The following is a 17,997-nucleotide window of genomic DNA, read 5'->3' as shown; positions in this document are numbered from 1 at the left end:
ATGAGAACTTACAAATAAAAACCTATTTAAAAAAAAGCCCACAAAAGAGGCAATATGGCCCATAAAAGAGGTACATAAAGCCCAAAAAAAGAGGCAAAGAAAAAGAGGCCTAAGGCCCAAGGATTCCTGTGATGATAAAGCTAAAATTGAATAGCACAAATTCTGAGGTTTCCTTTAAAAAAAATAACTTCTGGAAATGCTCCTATATCTGCGACTATGACTTCAGAATTGATGAATTCCAGCGGTTATATTACAATGAACAGAGTATTTGATCATGAACTATATACAAGTTTTCAATAACCTTGACTGCTCAACTACTGTTGAAATCTGAATGAACGTCTGATAATTCTAAAACAAAAGTAGTTTTTTTTATATAGTATAGTGTGATGTTGCTAGTTCAGGCTGTCTTGAAGTCAACCAATTACTCTGCAGTCGTTTGGGTGTAATTGTTCGGGTGTATTACGTGCAGTTGAACAACAAGTCAAACAAGAACTGGCACATCGATTATAACTAGTGAAGAGATGTAGTCAACACTGATGAACACTTGTACATGGGTTTATTATGATAAAAGGCCACAGTAGAAGTCTCTGTCACTAAACACTTCGTTACCCTGGAATGTTCTAACGCTAACTGATTTTTCAGTCTCTAACCCAACATATCCCAAACGTCACTAGTCCCGTTCAATATGCGTCTTCTATGGTGCGTCGCTAAATAACTAACCTATATAAATAAGGTGTCTAACAGATTCCTCCCCCCCTTGAAAAAAAAAATATGTCAATATTTTTCCACTACTGTCAAGTCTTACAAGGGCATTTTCAATTTAAGGGGAAGACCACAAACATAAAATCTTGATCTATTCATCTTGACATCTTCATCTTGACAGTTCCTCATATTCATGTCAATGTTCATAACAGTTCATAACATTCCAGAATCATCTTCATTGGTACATAGTTCATCATGGAGGAAAATGTGGCATCTTATGGGTACGTCCTACACATCTCAAATGTTCTTTACTGGTAGTAATCTGATAAAATACAATATTTCAAAAAAACAATTATAAACTTTATTTACACATTCAATAAATTTTTTCTTACCACCCTTTTATACGCTTTTGTCCATTTTTCTTTTATACTCACCCTTTTCCATAGAACTAACTTTCGTCAATGATATATGAAATGATTCACACAAAAAAAAAAATATCCATACTTACTTTTAAATGCTTAACATCAACTTTACTTATCTCCCTTTTTCATAACATATAAATGGTGTCAATATATTAATATATATTACATAATCAATATAATCATAGTTTATTTACAAACTTATTTCATTCCAATGTCATTCTAGACAATAGATCAGCTACAATATTCGCAGATCCACTAATAGCTTTCACTTCAAATTTATACTCCTTTAGTGCTAAGAACCATCTATAAACACGACTGTTTTTCATGCTCTTTTGCTGTATATACTGAATAGGTTTATGATCAGTTAATAAAATAAATTTCCTTCCTATTAAATAGCTCTCTAGCTTAGTAATTACCCATATTACAGCTAAGGCTTCTCTTTCAATGACACTATATTTTTTTTCTGCCTCTGACAATTTTCTGCTTACATATAATATAGGATGTAAGTTATCATAGTTCTGCATTAAACAACCACCAATAGCATTACCAGATGCATCAGTTGTGACATAAAATATTTTGTCTTTATCAGGTAGTCTTAATATTAGTTCATGACTAAAAACATCTTTAATTCTGTCAATAGCTTTCACACATTCCTCATTACAAACTACTTTTTGAGGTTTTCCTTTTTTAAGTAAGTCATTTAATGGATTCACTATTTCTGCTAAGTTCTTTATAAACTTTCTGTAATAATTTACTATTCCTAATATGCTTTTAATTTGTCTTTTTGTTGTAGGTATTTCAATATTAAGTACTTTCTTTATGTTATCTTCAATAGGGCTAATCATGTTGTTATTTACTTTATGTCCTAAGAAAATTATTTCCTCCAATCCTATTTCTACTTTTTCTGCTTGAATTGTAAGTCCACTTTCTTTTATTATTTTGAATACTTCTTTTACATCTATCAAATGTTCCTCCCAACTATTATTAAAAATACATATGTCATCCAAATAGCAAATAACATTTTCTTTGTTTCCAATTATCATGTTCATCATTCTATTAAATGTGGCGGGTGCATTTACTAATCCAAAACTCATATAATTCCATTGAAAAATACCATATGGTGTTACAAATGCTGTGTAAGGTTTTGCATTTTCTGTTAAAGGTATTTGCCAATAACCTTTAGTTAAATCCAATTTAGTAAAAAATTTTGCTCCATTTAATTTATGTAAAATATCCTCTATATTTGGCATTGGATATGGGTCAAATTCTGTGATGTTATTAAGTTTCCTATAATCAATACATAACCTTATATCTCCATTCTTCTTTTTGGCTATCACAATTGGTGAAGCATAAGGAGATGTTGATGGTTCAATTATACCTGATTCTAGTAAATTGTCTATTTCTTTCTTTACTTTGTCTTGTAAATGTAGCGGTATTCTATATGGCTTAAGCTTGATAGGTTTTGTGTCTGTTACTTTAATGTCATGTTTAATAATATTAGTTTTTCCTGGTATGCTGGAAAAAATTTCTTTGTATTCCTGTATTATTTTAGTTATATCTTTTGACTTTTCCTTAGTTAGATTATTAAGATTAATCTTTTGCCAAGTTTGATTCTCTTTTGTTTCTATTACAGGTATTTCCTTAATATCATTTTCATTGTGATTTTCATTTGTTATTATCATCAAGCATTCTTCTCTTTCTGAAAATGTATTTTCTATTTCCTCCTGAATGTTTTGTATCAACTCATCTTCTCTATCATGATATAGTTTCAAATTATTTATGTGATATGTTTTAACTTTCCCATTTATTTCAATTTGATAATTCACATCACTAATTTGTTTTATCACCTTAAATAGACCTTTCCATTGTTTACCAATTTTATTTTTCAGGTCATTTATTAATATTAATACATTGTTTCCTACTTCTAGTGTTTTCAATTGTCTTTTCTTATTTAGATTCTCATGAGCACTTTGTTTGTACTTCTTATTGTTGTTATATGCTTGAGTCCATATTTCTTTCAATTCTGTTGTGATTGTTGTTTCACTGTCATTATTTAATTTATTCTCATTGTCTATTAGATTTTCTTTAAAAACATCTAATTCATCTCTGGGTTTTCTTCCATGTATTATTTCATATGGTGAAAATTGTGTTGCTTCATGGATATTGTTTCTATGAGCAAATAGTACATAGTTAATGTAATGATCCCACTTGTTCTGATTATTTTGAATTATTTTTGTTAGTGATCTTTTTAATGAACCACCATATCGTTCACATAAACCGTTACTGTCTGACGAGTATATGTGTTGTATATTATATTGTTTAGTCCATTTTTTAAATTGTTCTGACTTGAACTGAGATCTCTGATCACTCAATATAATTTTAGGTATACCATGTCTTGTAATTACTTTTTGAGTTATGGCATTAATGATATTTTCTGCACTTGTATTTGATAATGGGATTGCCTCTGGGTATCTACTAAACATGTCTATTACTGTTAGAATGTATTTGTTATTATTTTCAGTTTGAATTAAAGGACCTATTAAATCAATAGATACTTTCTGAAATGGTGCTGTAGGTTCATCCATTTCTTGAATAGGTGCTTTATTCACTAGACTTTTGTTAGATCTCTTTTGACATATGTCACATGAGTTTATGTATTTGTTTATTGTTGCTTTCATTTTGGGCCAAAATACTTGTTTTGACAAATTCCTATAACATTTCTTTACTCCCCTATGTGCTGCTAAATTATTATCATGTGTCATGATTAAAACATCTTTCCAATATTTCTGTGGTAAGACAAGTTGTTTTATTTTCTTGTTATCATTACTTGTTTGTCTAAATAATATTTTATTCTCTATACAAAATTTCTCCATTGGATTATTATTGTTTTTATCTGATATTCTTGAATAAATTTTCCCAATAATATTGTCATTCATTTGTTCTAATGCAAATGTGGGTATTGTTTCTTTTTCACTTTGAGATATTTGTGTTTCAAGATTATTTTGTGTTTCATTTTCTATCTCTCTTTCCTTAACATCTGTATTTTCTATTTGTATTACATTACTGGTTTCTTTTTCTTTATCATTACTTATTACATTTATTGTATTTTCCTGTTTCTCATCTTGTTTATCCATTGATCTTGTTATTACCATACTTGTTATATTTTGTGTTTCTATGTTTTCATGATTTTGTCTTATGTTTTTGTATTTGTTTTGCCAGTCTTCTAATTCTTTTCTTGAACATTCTTTAACTCCTTTTATGTTCCCTACTAACATATCATATCTCATTTCTGGTATTGCAATGCCATCACAATAACCAGTGAAAAATGGAGTTTCAATGTATACTCTTATAGCTTTAAATTCCCTTACTGTGCCATCTGCTAATTCTACTTTCCTAGTAAACCCTTTATACCAATGAGGTTTGACAAATTTAGTTTTTACTGCCAAAGTGTTACAACCTGAATCCCTGATTAATTCCACCGGAATTCTATCTACAAACCCTGGGTACACTGCAATATTGTTCCTATTTCCTTCCATGAAATATACCCTATCTGTACCTTTATTTTTGTATTCCCTACTGTAACTCCTATTTCTATAATTTCCCCTGTCATTCCAATCTCTACTCCTATATCTACTGTTATTTTGTTCATTGTATCTATTTCTACTTCCAGACCTACTATTCCCTCTTCTACAGTTAGCTGCTATATGACCTTTTCCTTGACATTTAAAACAGGTTATTTCACTATATTTTCTATTTCCACTATTTGATCTGTTTCTATTTCTACTTCTATCAACATTTTCTTTGGTGTATCCTATTAAATCTACTTTGCTCTTATCTCTATCAGAAAATGGTTTATTTGGATAGGCATTTTTGTATACTCTCATTATCTCTGTTATTTCATCTATAGTTTTTGGGTTTCTTTCTCTAATAAAAGATTGTAATTGAGGATCACATTTATTTACAAAGTTGTCCACTAGAATAAAATTTTTTAATCCCTCATAAGAGCTATTCACTTTTTCTAATTTTACCCACTTATTGAAAAAATCCTTTTCCATATTAATGGTAGTTTGGGGTTCTATTCCTAATGATGGTATATTGTCAAAGTATTTCTTTCTAAAAGTTGTAGCATTATGACCATATGCATTCAATAATTCTCTTTTTAAAACCTGATAGCTATCATCAATATGATGGTCATGATTTTGACATATTGTTAGAGCTTGACCATGAACAAAGTCTATCAGTATTTCAGACCATTCTTCTTCAGGCATATTAAATGTAGACATTTTTGCCTCATATCTTTTCAGGAAATCACCAATGTCATCCTTCTGTTCATCAAAACTTTGTATCTTTCTCTTTAGCCATGTTTGCGAATTAGGGTTGTCTCTTTGTGTGGTATAATTATTTGAGTTATTTCCTTGTTCAGTTTGAGCTCTGGCTTGTGCTGCATCCAATCTCATCTTCTCCATTTTAGCTTCATGTTCTCTAATTTTTTCTCTTTCTTTGTCTTGCCTTTCTATCTCTTCTTTCTGTCTTTGACGTTCCGTTTCTTCCCTCACAACTTGCTGTACATAAGCTGCTAAGTCCTTTCCTTTTAACTCCATGGCCTTTCCGTCCTGCATAGCTGTTTCCTTAACCTCCTTAAGGTCCACATATGATGATGTAGCCATTGTATTTTATATTTTATATATATTTTTACTTAGCCTATATTAGTTATGGCTATACTTTGTACTTATTTTATATTTTACAAACTTTTATATAAGTTTTAAGTGTTATGTCTCTATCTATAGATTTAGTAAATGTATAAATCTAGTCTGAGTTATTATGGTTATATTCAAATCTGTATATTAGGTCTAGTATCACACAAATTTAAATCTAGTATATTATAGTATGTATAATAATACTATTTAGATCTATAGTTATCAAGAGCACTATGACTATTAGATCTAGTATGAATAACTATGATCAATTTTAAAACCTGGTATGACTGAAGTGTCTAGAGTACTCCGTAGACTCTAAGTCTAAGACTGTCTAGAGTAGATAAGATAGATCTAGATCCAGAAATTATGGTTCTATTTAACCATGCGAAATAAATATGTGTATACAGTGTCAAATATATCTTCAACAAGATATATATATCTAGAATGTACTACCTTCATTCATCTTTCAATTAATAATATTTCAAATTAGAGTCTAGATGATTTAATTGTACCAAAGAGATGTACAACAATTTGCAGATCTAAATTTAGCCAGACGACAGTGTTTGACTACATAGCCAGTTTCGGCATTATTCTCATGGCAAAATCATATTTGATTTTAACCGCTCAAACTAAAATTATTTTAGTCTGATTCACAGTAAAAGAATCCTACCCGCACTTTCTATCATTAAGTGAAAAAAAAATACAGATCTAATTAAATTAATAAAAATAAATAATTTAAAATAATATAAACAAATGAAATAATTAAAATGAGACTATCGCTATGGGTTGGGATATGACAATATGGCACACAATGATAACGTCACGAAGTAACCAGGCAACAACGGATATGACGTTTACACAAACAAAACAAATTACAATCCTAAACGTATAATATAGCTTTTCATCTAAATTACGTCTTCTACCCCGACGGGTTTTAAGGCGCACCACCTGATTTTACTCAGGCTAACGTACCAAATTTAGACAAAATCTATTTCTAAGGGCAATCTAAACATATACTAATAAGAAAAATGGCACTTAGCTTTTGATAAGAAAGATCCCTTTGTTCGGACTCCCGAATATGCTAGATCACAACAAATTCCACTGCCTCTCTTCCAGTTCTGACTCTGTTCTCCGGTGCTACCAGTATCCCACGTAATGCCACAGATGTCCTGATATGCCACAGCAAAATGTTCTAGTTTCTTCGACGACTGTTGATGACCGTATGTGTAGTTCCGACGACCTTGTGTACACAGTTACTGACGAATAGGTTAACGGTTCTTCTGGCGATGACTTGACTTGTGTAGACGACTACTGACAAATAACAGTCTCTTGACGGCAACTTGATCTGGACGACTGACGAATAACGAATTTCTTGACGATGACTTGATCTGGGCTGACGAATAACGGCTTTCTTGACGATGACTTGATCTGGGCTGACGAATAACGACTTTCTTGACGATGACTTGATCTGGGTTGACGAATAACGGTTCTCTACAATAGTTCACTGCTTCTGCTGCTACTCTGGTAGTACGACGAAGTTTGCTGTTGTACTCTGCTTCACTAGACCAAACTGTCCAATGTAGACTAGGTGAAACCAAGGTCACCTCCGACGACGTTCCGTTAGACGATTAACGGTTTTCAACGAAATTAAGTGGATGTAGCTGTTTCCACAACTTCAATATCAGCACGTCTAGATATCGTCTAGACCGACGAATACTAGATATATCAATGTTCAGCAAATACGATTTTACTAACCTTCCAAAGGTTAAACACAGTGACCGTTATAAACGTGGCAAGCAACCGGTTCAATGAGCAAACTGCTCCACAAGAATCTCTCCAAGGGTAAGACGACAGAGCGATTTCGATTTAGTTAGCTACCAAACTTGTAGTACTCACAATACTTCTGACAGCGGGCAAACTGTCCTTCTCGAAACTGACGAGGTAAAACTTGATACTCGATGTGGCTCCTATGACGACGAAAAAATATGTCCAACAGGTTCACTAACGATCTCTCACCCGTTATGAATGAACGGTTTCTCTGGTTGTAGGTCGATTCAGCATATGAAGATCAGGCGTTGCGATGATTACGGTCCTGACGAAGGTCACCCTGAGTTAACGGCTCGTTGAACGTACGATCAAGAACATGTAGATCTAGAACAAAGTCACTCTGCGCTGATGTTGTGTTCAGCCGTACTCCGATGAAATCTTATATCTTCGAGTGCACGACCCTCACCTGAGTAAACGTTCTGCTCCGATGTCCGGTTCGATGTTCGTCGGGCTTCGAGGTTCGGGCTTCGAGGTTCGGGCTTCGAGCGTCGGGGTCGCCACTGTGATGTTGCTAGTTCAGGCTGTCTTGAAGTCAACCAATTACTCTGCAGTCGTTTGGGTGTAATTGTTCGGGTGTATTACGTGCAGTTGAACAACAAGTCAAACAAGAACTGGCACATCGATTATAACTAGTGAAGAGATGTAGTCAACACTGATGAACACTTGTACATGGGTTTATTATGATAAAAGGCCACAGTAGAAGTCTCTGTCACTAAACACGTCGTTACCCTGGAATGTTCTAACGCTAACTGATTTTTCAGTCTCTAACCCAACATATCCCAAACGTCACTAGTCCCGTTCAATATGCGTCTTCTATGGTGCGTCGCTAAATAACTAACCTATATAAATAAGGTGTCTAACAATAGTTACTTCCAAAATTGAAAAAAAAAATAATTGGATCTGAGCTGTATTTGTGGACTTTGTTTAACACTTTCGCTGGCGACTATTCGGACTGCAACTGGTTTTGGACATTACTTTAGAATATTTATATATATATTTTTATATATATTAAATATATTTTTTTTAATTCACAGAAAATTTAACAGAAAAAACAACAAAGGCCAATCATGTTTCATATTGCAAAATCATTAACTATGAATAATCTTCGATCTTGTAATAGACTTGAAAAACTGAATCTTGTTTGGACCACTCGCTATGCCCCTATTTACAAGATAACAGAGCCCCGTATACACAAGCCTCCTAAACAGTTTGAGAATGATTGAGTACTGACAACACTCCATCCATAAAAACCTCTGTGTGTGTGTGTGGTTTGGAAGTGGATGCATTAACCTGTTTGTCATAAGTATTAGTTAAAATGACAGTATAATCTGAATAAACTCCATTAAAAAAAATATCTGGAAACCGGTGCCGGTCTGTCAACTTGTGGAGGTTTCTCTTCTAGTAATTTGTAAAAAGTGATCTTAGTAATAAAGTTCCTTTGGACCTTTCAGTCTGTATACAATGGCGCAGGACACATGGCTTATACACAAGATGATAATGACTGAGTGATGTACAGGAACATTTTCTGCGTTGATTAGCACCAGTTCTGAGTACACTTTGTTGTACATAAATACAGTTACATTAGGAATTAAATCTTGTCCACTGGTAAACGCACCAACAAATACATATATGTTTCTTGGAACATTTGGGCTTCCATAGGAATTAAAGACAGTTCCTTTCGAAAGAATCCCAATATCAAGGACTTCGTTCAAGTACGTCCATTTGTCTACACCAGAGGACAATAGACAACCAAATGATCGTCAAGTTTGAACAATGTCTGAACAATGTTCACCTGAATTGTTGTGAAAACATGGAACTGACGGTTTCGTCTAATGTGCTTTTGGCAATGTAATCTTCTACTGAATAAAAAAAACAACATTTGGGCTTCCATTAAAACTAAAGACAGTTATTGTTCATAATAATCCCAATTTCAAGGACTTTGTTCGTTTGGCGTGTGAGCAAATGTATAATAGATGTGTCTAAAACAGAAAACAATAGACAACCTAATAATCAACAAGTTTGAACAATTTCTAAACAATGTTAACCTTAACTGTTGTAAGAACATGGAGCTTACTGTTTTGTCTTGTGTGTTTTTGGACAATGTAATCTTCTACTAGGGAATACAAAAAGTACTGCAAATAAAAAAAAATCAATCAGGAGGGAAATAAAGGCAGGTCTCAATGCTGCATACTTGTGGGGATATATTCAACTGTAATTCCACCACGAGAACGATTCAGATCACACTAAATAACTTCTTTGAAAGTTAACTGGATTTGAGTAGTACTCCGTTTTAGAAAGTTATGCTAAGTACCTAAACACTAGGTTGTAGAGAATTTCAAAAAACGTTATTACCATTTAGTGAAGCAACAGTAGTTCTTGCTGGCACTCTTACTAGACGTCTTATTATGGAGTGTGTGTGTGTGCGTGTGTGTGTTTCTATGGTGACAGTGGGAAGAGGCTAGTGATTGGTTGTGACTGATGCAACATAGGTGGCATTGTCGTCATTTGGTTTTAGTTAGGACAGACGACTCCAAAACGTGAGACTGAAAGCAGGGGCGTAACTAGGGTTTTGGGGGCCCGGGGGGATTGACCTCTTTGGGGGCCCCTTGCATTTTGACATTCGACATATGACATGAGATAATGTACGCAAAAATATATAAGCCCCAAATCAAATTGGTTCAGTATATGAGTAAACGTAACAAAAATTAATCATCAAGACTCTTTTAATAAATAATACCGTTGTTTATTAGTTAAATAATGCACAAGTGAAAAATCTAAATTGATATCGCTTCACGTCGTGCATTCTGTGCAGCAAAGACATCTATAACATTAACTACATCGATACTTTGAGCACACGTAATTCCCATATGAAGCCTGTTTCCTCAATATGTCTATTGGTGATTGTATTACTGGTTTGTTGATGAAAAGTGCTCGTGCATCAATGACATCATTGAAAAAGCGATTTTCCATTTATTTCATCATACAAACAGGAAAAATAGCACAGTTTGTCATAAGCGTGTCTTCATCTAACAGGTGTCTTGGTTCAAGAAGAAACCCAAAGGTATCCATTTTCTTTCCAGCCTTTGGAATCTGCCCTTCATCTCCATATGAAATCTGTTCAGCACTTCTGTCGCAACACGTTTGAATGGCAGTTTTATTGACATTAGAACTCAACTTCCCATCAAGTCTTTTCTTTCTTCTGATTGTTTTGATTACAGGGAATCCATAGTATTCACTACCTTCTTTTGCTTTTTCGATGGATTGGGTTTTTGTCAGTTTCTCATCATTTTGCAGAAAGCATGAAAGGGTACTAATTTCTTAGCAGCTTCCCGTATATGCAGTCCAGACTTTTGTAGTTTCTTCTGAACTATATTAATTGGGCGCAGGAGCTTTGACCAGAATTTCAGATAGGCAAAACATTCTTAATTTTCCACTGCATGAAGAGGATTCTGTGCTAATATTATAATGGTATTACGTCATTGTTGGTTGTTTATGTTTTGTGCGAAAGCAAAAGTATTCAAAGCATACAAAAGTGGGAAAGATCCATATCTCGTTATGCTCGAGTATAGAAATACTCCGATAAGTGGACTGCCGTATTCACCATCACAACTGCTGACGAGTAGAAGACTCAGGGAATCATTCCAACTGATCCCAAACTATTGAAACCATCGGTAGCTGAAAATGCAGAGACATTACTCAACGAACGACAGATAAAAAGCAAAGTGAAATACAATGCAAAAGCAAGACTACCTAAAGATTATTCTGTCGGAGAGTTCGTCTAGGTCAAACATGGCAGAAAGCAGTTGTCATAAAAAAAAAACATTTAGCACCCAGATCTTACATCATAAAGACAAACGATGGAAAAACATACAGAAGAAATCAACGCTTTTTACATAAGAGTTTCGATGAAGTCATCTCTGGGTACTATGATACCGATGGAGACAATGAACTGCAAACTGTTGGAACAAACGAAACAGACAGTTATAGACCAACGTCTAGAGAACTTGTTGTGCCAGTCAAGACAACCAGAAGTGGACGAATTAAAGTTCCTAGTAGACAGGGCCGGCCTTAGGCCATGCAGCCTATGCGGTCTCAGTGGGCCCCGCGCTTTCATAGGCCCCGCGCTAATTCTAAGTGTACATTATTAAATTAAACCATTATAACGTATATAAAATAACAGGGTTTTCGCGACCTCCTGATTTTCCAGGGCCTCCAGGAAATCTCATGAAAAGGCAAATTATACGATAAAGTCCTGAACTTTTTTTGAATTTATTCAACTCTCTTAAAGAATAGACGAAATTGACATTTTGGGGTGCCAATAAATAAAAAGTAGCATTGCGAGCTTTCATTTGATAAAAATTTATTGCAAAGACGAAAGTAGGCCTATTTTCTAATTTAAAAAAATAATAATTTTGACATTATGCTTATCCCTACTCAGAATAGGCCCCGCGCGATCCGTTTCGCATAGGGCTCCGCAAATGCTAGGGCCGGCCCTGCTAGTAGATATCACTCTTAAGAACTTTAAAAGGAAGGGTGTGATAATAGCTTCAAAAGGAAGGATGTGTTAATATTATATGATATTACGTCATTGTTTTTTGTTTATGTTTTGTGCGAAAGCAAAAGGATTAGATGGAAATAAAAAGAGAGTTTCCATTGGATTGAAGAAAGATGAATAGAAGGGTAATAACTCGAGTGTGAAGTTTAATTCTGAAGTTATAGACGCCACACCCTATTAATGGACTATTCTAGCATTATTAAGAATAACTTTTAGATCTGTTATACTAGATTCTGTAAATTTTGCTTCAAGGTTAATTAGTGTAGCCATAAAATAGGCCCTACTCGCCATTTAGATCTATTATTAGTAAAGGTAACAAGATACCTGGAATTCGCTGTATATCATGCAGTTTTATTCGTGGCAACAAAGTTCAAACTGTAGAACTAACTTTAAAAAAAAATTTGATCTCTTTGGGAAAAAATATTTTTAAAATGTCAACAAAGTCAACGTACTGATAGATCTAGATTTAGGTTTAGTCTTTGTGATAAATTTAATCCATAAATGTTGAAAAAAAAAAAGACACCCGTTGACACTATTTGTCAATCAAACATATTAATTTATGTATTTACAAATAAATTTCGGAAACCCATTTGGATTTTAAAATTCTCCCCCCCCCCATCCCCCCCCCCTTAGTTACGCCACTGACTGAAAGGTTGTGCTATTATAGTGAGTTTGATGTTGCTAAAAGATATTATTACTTTTGACTAAGGTCCACTACATTCATATGATTTGATCACATGTTGATTTTGTCTGTATTATAAATAAAGTTATATTTAGTATTGTTAAAAAATAATTTAAATAATGTGCAGTATGTATATCACTCTTCATGATTCAATAAGGAGGCTTCAGCTCTTAGTGCAGTGAACAAGGCCAATGAGTACACGCTTATGATTCCCGAAACTAAACTATTGTTGTAAACTTGTTCCTCCCGACTGACCATTTTTTTCCCACTTGAGAACTTTTTGAATTTTTGTTTATGTTTGGAGGTGAAACTGACCTGAGCAAGTGTGTTGATGTGTAAACTAACTGGAGTTATGATCGCGGATTTTTCAACGGAGGATTGTTTTTCTTGAATCGGTTTTTGTGAATAGTTGTATGTACATTTGATTAGGTGAACTGTGAAATTATTTCGATTACTTGGATTATTGACTGTTCGTAGTGGATTGTGCTTCTGCAACCAGAAGGATATCGGCGACCTGACAATCGGTGAGTTCACTTTCTTTAGTCTACTCCAAAGTCGTAGCACTATGTTCTCTAAATGTTCCATTGTGTTCTCTAAATGTTCCATTGTGTTCTCTAAATGTTCCATTGTGTTCTCTAAATGTTCCATTGTGTTCTCTAAATGTTCCATTGTCTCTAAATGTTCCATTGTGTTCTCTCTTGTTCTATTATTTTTCTACATATTTCTATTCACATTTTCATTTACCATTTTTCCACCTTTGGAATATCTCCCATACTCTCCTTTAATGTGCCGCCCTCGAGATGCTGCCGTCAGGACCTTTTCCTGAACACATTTGACAATTGGGGCTCTACATGGTTATAGTTACGACAATACGGCCCCTTTATACAAAAAGTAGAGACATCCGGTATCCTCTATGCATTTAGAGAATTACATTAAGTGAGCTAGGTCCCATACAAAGAATTGCATGAAGTGAACAAGGTTCCATATAGAAGTAAGGATTCAGAAAAACAAAAGAATCAGAGTGTTTAGGACATTTCAAATGTATTCGTCTATTTACTTTAATTAATTTCGTTTGTCAGGTTCACAATGACTCCGCAATCCTTTTGTCGCAGCTTTTTTTGTTTCCTTTTTTGTTTCCAAGAAAAAAAAAACCAAAACGTTTTGTGATCTACGAGTCGTTGTGTTAACTTGCATAAGTTTCTATATTTGCGACGCTGAATTCATAATTCATTAACTGGTTGGTCAATTAGTGAGATTGACAAAGAAACAAGTGATGAAGTCATTTAGTGAGGCTGTAAAAAAATGAACTGATTAAGTCAACTAGTGAGATTGACTAAGAATAAATTAGTTATTTAGTCAAAGAATTAAATATTAGTGACTGACAAAGAATCAACTGGTTAAGTTCACAAATAAAATATCAAAGAAATAACTTGTTAAGTAAGTAACATGGACAAGGAATCAACTGGTCACCAGGTTATCTAGTGAGACCGACAACCAATGAATCAGTCTTGAAAACATAAATCATACGTTAGTATGACTAGGAAAAGTGTTAAGAAAATGTATAATTTATTTGAATGCATCGATACAAAAATATTATTAAACATCTAAACCAGTTTTGTTGCTGATACTATTTAGTATATATAATCTCACTCATTATAATTCTTTATTGTCGATCACTTTTTTGTTCATCGAAAATCTTTAACGCAACTTGTCCTCAGTGTTCAGTATAACATTGTTAATTAACTATTTTTTTTCGGAGAAAAATATGTCAGGAAGGGGTTCAATGAACCCGGGCCCACAGCCGGAGGAGAAGCAACAACGACGTAAAGGGATTCATTGCACTTGAACCCATGCCTCTTGACTAGTTGAAGCCCACGTGAGAACCCATGCCTCTTGACTAGTTGGGGCCCACGTGAGAACCCATGCCTCTTGACTAGTTTGGTCCCACGTGAGAACCCATGCCTCTTGACTAGTTTGGTCCCACGTGAGAACCCATGCCTCTTGACTAGTTTGGTCCCACGTGAGAACCCATGCCTCTTGACTAGTTTGGTCCCACGTGAGAACCCATGCCTCTTGACTAGTTTGGTCCCACGTGAGAACCCATGCCTCTTGACTAGTTTGGTCCCACGTGAGAACCCATGCCTCTTGACTAGTTGGGGCCCACATGAGAACCCATGCCTCTTGACTAGTTGAAGCCCACGTGAGAACCCATGCCTCTTGACTTGTTGGGGCCCACGTGAGAACCCATACCTCTTGACTTGTTGGGGCCCACGTGAGAACCCATGCCTCTTGACTAGTTGAAGCCCACGTGAGAACCCATGCCTCTTGACTAGTTGGGGCCCACGTGAGAACCCATGCCTCTTGACTAGTTTGGTCCCACGTGAGAACCCATGCCTCTTGACTAGTTTGGTCCCACGTGAGAACCCATGCCTCTTGACTAGTTTGGTCCCACGTGAGAACCCATGCCTCTTGACTAGTTTGGTCCCACGTGAGAACCCATGCCTCTTGACTAGTTTGGTCCCACGTGAGAACCCATGCCTCTTGACTAGTTTGGTCCCACGTGAGAACCCATGCCTCTTGACTAGTTGAAGCCCACGTGAGAACCCATGCCTCTTGACTTGTTGGGGCCCACGTGAGAACCCATACCTCTTGACTTGTTGGGGCCCACGTGAGAACCCATGCCTCTTGACTAGTTGAAGCCCACGTGAGAACCCATGCCTCTTGACTAGTTGGGGCCCACGTGAGAACCCATGCCTCTTGACTAGTTTGGTCCCACGTGAGAACCCATGCCTCTTGACTAGTTTGGTCCCACGTGAGAACCCATGCCTCTTGACTAGTTTGGTCCCACGTGAGAACCCATGCCTCTTGACTAGTTTGGTCCCACGTGAGCACCCATGCCTCTTGACTAGTTTGGTCCCACGTGAGAACCCATGCCTCTTGACTAGTTTGGTCCCACGTGAGAACCCATGCCTCTTGACTAGTTGGGGCCCACATGAGAACCCATGCCTCTTGACTAGTTGAAGCCCACGTGAGAACCCATGCCTCTTGACTTGTTGGGGCCCACGTGAGAACCCATACCTCTTGACTTGTTGGGGCCCACGTGAGAACCCATGCCTCTTGACTAGTTGAAGCCCACGTGAGAACCCATGCCTCTTGACTTGTTGGGGCCCACGTGAGAACCCATGCCTCTTGACTAGTTGGGGCCCACGTGAGAACCCATGCCTCATGACTAGTTGAAGCCCACGTGAGAACCCATGCCTCTTGACTAGTTGGGGCCCACGTGAGAACCCATGCCTCTTGACTAGTTGGGGCCCACGTGAGAACTTACGGATGGCACTAAAGTCCTGATGTTCACGAATTAAAATTTCGACACAGCTGTAAATTATTCAATTTTCTCAAAGCTCAATCAGTTTCTTTATTTTTCTGTATTTAAAATGTGTTATAATCGACATTGTCGGATATCGCAGATAAACAGGTAAGTCTTCAGACCTGGCTGAACAAATGCTCCAAGTAATGAATAATCCCCATTTATCCTTAAATAAACTGCAACCTTTTCAGTCGGAAGAGCCAAAAATTACAATTTACAAAATTTTGAAGTTTTTAAAGAGTCACAAAGATTTAAAATTTCGAAGTTTTTAAAGTGCTATAATGTTTTAAAATTTCGAAGTTTTAAAGAGCCACAAAGTTTTTCTTGCCAACTATAAATAGCTTTCACACAATGACATTTTTTTAATGGAAAAAAAAAGAAATAATACATAAGTATTGCTTTTCAGTACAAATTAGATAATACATATATGGTAATGACAATATTAGATTTTTTTTTCGGTAACAACTAAAGTAGTTAAACATTTACTTACAACTCTAACTTGTACTTTACTAAAAAACAATTGAGCAAACAAATTATAGAGTCATGTCTGCTTTATGTGGTTTTAGAAAGTTTGGATAAATTACGCTCATACGGTAACTGTTTTTTTAGTTTCAAACACAACTCTAAATATTCATTTGTTAGTTGGCTTCTTACTTTACTTTAAAATATATTCATGCAATAGAACGCTTGCTCGCACGAATATGTCTATCCAAAGATAGTCAGCACTCCAAATACCAACATTTTCACCTCACTGTAGCAATTTGGAAAATTATTCCATGCGCCGAATCAACTCGCGGCATTTCTTTTAAAGCTGTTCACTTTTGTTGCGTCACGTACATACATTTCTGGACCTACAACACCACCAACTTTCTTTTCAACTCTGTCAATTTTTCACTCCAGAAATCTTTACTTTTTAAATCGATCAATTGCATTTCTTTCTAGAGATCCAGTATCAATTCCAAATGGCTCAATGTGGATTTCGTTACTATTTGTGTTAAGGGGATTTACTAGAAATGCTAGAAAGGTTTTGTTGGTTTTGAATTGATCAAATCTGTCAAAAATGTATCTTTAATTTGTTTTTAATAACTGTGCTGAAGTAATTTGTGTCAGAAGTTGCTCTGATTTTATCGCGATACTGCTTTAGACATTCAAAATGAAGTAATTGACCGCTCTGAATATCTTATGTAAAATTGTAAAATAATATTTTTCTTCAAAACAAACCAATTCTTCTACATAGGATGGGTTTTCCTTTCCTTGCAGTTTTAGATTCAGCTCATTTAATTTCTCTGTTATATCAACCATAAAGTAAAATTTTGCAACTATTTGTCTTTCTCTAATTCGGTGTGATAAATGTTTTTTTCATTTAGAAATGTATTTATTTTATTCAAGCACAAGGCAAAACGTCTCACCACCTTACCTTTGGAAAGTCATAGCACTTTTTTGGGCAGAAGGAGGTCGGAATACTTTGTCTCCATTTCGTTTAAGTTGTAGAGTGCTTTTGTTGTTAATAATCGTGATTATCAAATTCATGACCTCAACTACTTCGGTCGGAATCGTTTTGGGCCCAAAGCGCTTCTTGGTGCATTATTCAATGAAACGTAAACATTTCAAGGTTTATTTTGCTCCAAAGAGTCGTTGTTGCCCTTTTATTTTTCCTGTCGTACTTCTGGCTCAATCAGTTGCTATTTAAATGATTTTATTTAAATCGATCTTATTGTCTTCAAGGTATTTTTGCACTGCATTAG

At 35.3% G+C, this 17,997-nt stretch overlaps 1 long non-coding RNA gene across 1 annotated transcript; it reads right to left on the bottom strand.

The window, feature by feature from the left end:
• Positions 1-539: 539 nt before the first annotated feature.
• LOC129928293 (uncharacterized) lies at positions 540-8,506 on the bottom strand. Its single transcript, XR_008779883.1, has 2 exons — positions 6,275-8,506; positions 540-1,024 (listed from the first exon to the last, which is right to left on the bottom strand). It is a non-coding gene; the product is annotated as an uncharacterized LOC129928293 (long non-coding RNA).
• Positions 8,507-17,997: the final 9,491 nt, after the last annotated feature.

This window comes from Biomphalaria glabrata, chromosome 9, assembly GCF_947242115.1.
Source record: "Biomphalaria glabrata chromosome 9, xgBioGlab47.1, whole genome shotgun sequence".
Taxonomy (NCBI): Eukaryota; Metazoa; Mollusca; class Gastropoda; family Planorbidae; genus Biomphalaria; species Biomphalaria glabrata.
This window is presented reverse-complemented; position numbering and strand designations above follow the sequence as displayed.